This window comes from Rutidosis leptorrhynchoides, chromosome 5 (assembly GCF_046630445.1).
Source record: "Rutidosis leptorrhynchoides isolate AG116_Rl617_1_P2 chromosome 5, CSIRO_AGI_Rlap_v1, whole genome shotgun sequence".
NCBI classification, from domain to species: domain Eukaryota; kingdom Viridiplantae; phylum Streptophyta; class Magnoliopsida; order Asterales; family Asteraceae; genus Rutidosis; species Rutidosis leptorrhynchoides.
Genome location: NC_092337.1, coordinates 377,091,446 through 377,094,413, shown reverse-complemented (window position 1 = coordinate 377,094,413; position 2,968 = coordinate 377,091,446).

The window sequence follows — 2,968 nt, the reverse complement described above, 5'->3', positions numbered from 1 at the left end:
ACGCTTGATTCAGGTACTATTCGATTTTAGCACTATCTATGTGCGGGTGATTTGGGTAATGATTGAGTTTATCCATGTGTTGTAGTGACTAGCTAGGTCGAGTTAGTCCATTGCAGTTTGACTAACCAGGTAAAGGTTAATCAATTGTTGTTAGGTGTTGACCGAGTCGGGTTGACCAAGGGTATTTGACTAACCAAGCCGGGTTACTCAAATTGTTTTTAGGGGTTTGACCGAGTCGGGTTGACCGAGATAGTTTAACTAATCGAGTCGGGTTAATCGATAAATTGTTAGGAGTGTTGACCGAGTCGGGTTGACCTAGTGCGTTTGACTAATCAAGACGGGTTAATCAATTGTTGTTAGGACTTAACCAAGTCGGGTTGACCGTGTGTGTTGACTTAACCAAGTAGGGTTAATCGATTGTTGTTAGGTGTTGACCGAGGCGGGTCGACATAGTGTATTTGACTTGACCGAGTCGGGTTAATTGAGTTGGTGTTGGAGGCTTAACCAAGTCGGGGGTAACCATGGGATGATTAGAGGGTTACTTGTATTGTTCTCCATAAGGGTTAGCGTAGGATGGCATGCCGTTCGATAGGCGCTTACGTTGATCATGTAGGTGTGCGAGAAGAGTCACGATTGTTGACTATCTTTGGTGTGTGTAAGTAACCGTGTTAACAGTTGAGAGGATACGAGTTGAGGTGTAAGTCTTGGTGGCACCAAGCTTCACCATTGTAAGTGAAAAGATTGCTAGGCTTGCTTTGCGGCCTAGGCGGATAGTGACAAGCAGGCGTCACTAGAAAGTTGTAGGCGTTGAGCCGTAATGTCCATTGGATTTGTGTAACTTCGAATAGTCAAGTGTCATATGACACCGAGGAGGGACCCAAAAGGGTCGAGTGATTGAGACTCGGTGGTAGTAATGGGAGTTGCATAACACTACGTCAGGTGCCCTCCGTATACCTGTAAGTGGAATGCTTCACTCCGGTGTTGTGATTATTTTGTACTTGGGTACCGACGAGAAAACCCGAAGGTACGAAGATGGTTTATTGTGAAGATTAGCGGGCGTCGACGTTTGACCGATTCGAAAGGTCGAGTTTCATGTATCTTGTGGTAAGTCCGCTGAAGATTTTAAGTATGACCAACGTTGATACCGGGCGTGTGTGATGTAGAATGTTGAAATTTCGCAAGGTATTATCATCTTGACGGTGATAGCGTGGGGTTAAAACCCTAAGTGGGGGTGTATGTACCCGGAGAGTACGGTGGTCCCTCAGTTTGGTAGGCGTGTTTGGGTCATTTGTCGGTAGTTGCCTCGTTTTGAAAGCCAACTAGAGACGTAGAGTGTTAGTTTGGACTGTCTCATGTAGGGGCGTGTTAGTGTAGAGTGCGTTCGGGAACGAACTCTCTAGAGTATTGGCGGTGGGCGTCAGAACTCTAAGTCGTGAGTTGGAGTACGCCAAGGAAATCCTGAAGGATTGTTGTGCGATTGGAACGTTGCATGGTGGTAAGGCGTGATCGATAGGATGCAATGGCGGCATCAAAGGGGCCCGAGATTGTGTGAGAACTCGAAGACTTGAGGAAAGTGTGTTGTTTTTGTTCGCGATGAGGTTTAGATCACGAGGACGCGATCCAATTTAAGTGGGGGAGAGTTGTAAGACCCAAATATTTATTGTACATAATGTATTCATGGTGTAAGATGCGTATATGAAGTGTACGAAGCATGTACGTGTTGCTTGCTCGAATGTCGAAGAAAACTGGAAGTTTTTTGAGGTACAAGGTGTGTACGTATCTTCTCAATCCCAAATAAAGTTTGAGTTGATGTTTCAAAGCCTTACCATTGGAAAGAATATCTTATTACGTTTCCAACGATATTTGATTCATTGAAAACGGAGCTACGGTCAAAAAGTTATGGCCAAAACAAGTTTCTGAAATCTGACCTGTAGGGTGGAGCGGCGCCCCACCATTTGGCGCGGCGCGCCGAAGGCATCTGATGCATTTTTTTAGCATTTTAAAGTGTTTAAATGAAGGGTATTATGGTCCTTTCGCATATGGACGGTTTTAGGCCACAAAAGGCAGTTTGGGGGACTCATTCACCTTCACAATCTTATCCATATCCTCTCATCTTCAACCTCAAGTTCTAGAGAGAGAGTAGAGTGAGAAAGCTTGAGAAAAGGAAGAAGAAGCTTGAGTTCTTCAAGTTAAAGCTCATTTCTTGTGTTGTTATTGTTCTAGCTTCGTTTTCTTCAAAAGGTAAAACCCTAATTCGGATTTAGTTGTGTTAATTCGTTTATTATGCTAGGGTTTGTGTTAATGTAGATGTAAAACCCATTTCTTGGAAGTTTGGAGTAAATGGGTTAAGTTTTGATGTAAGAACCCTAATATTAGTGGGTTTAGGATTGGATGATGATATTGTTAGTTTGTAAACTAATTTTGTTGATGAAATCACTAACTAACTTGGATTGTTAGTGATTTGGGGTGTAAGTTCACAAATTTGGTGTTTTGACTAGTTTTTAGGTCAAAATGGGTTTTTGTGTAAATGTTGGTCTAAAATGCATTTAAAGCCTAAAAGAGGTGTATTTAGGTATTTCAGGAACGCGGAAAATGGTCTCGTTAGTTTTGTACTTTCGAGTATCGTTAAAAGTGCAAAAAGGCGTAGATTGCACTTTATGTCAATTTGGGCGGGTCGTGAGTCCAAATGGGGGATTGGTTGATCAAACCTTGTGCAAAATGTATTAGTGGGATATAATCACTATTCGATTATGATTATGAGTGGTTCGCGTGAGATTTGACTTAGTCAAAGTTGGTCAAGTGTATATAGTCGAAATTACACTTGTGATGTGTTAAGTCGAATAGGCTTAAGTTGTAGCTTATTTGCATGTATGATTTGCGTAGGTGATATACGTGAAGTCGGTGGAAGGAGTTCAAGTTTGCGAGTTGCACTTCTTCAAGTAATCGAGGTGAGTGAAATATTTATACA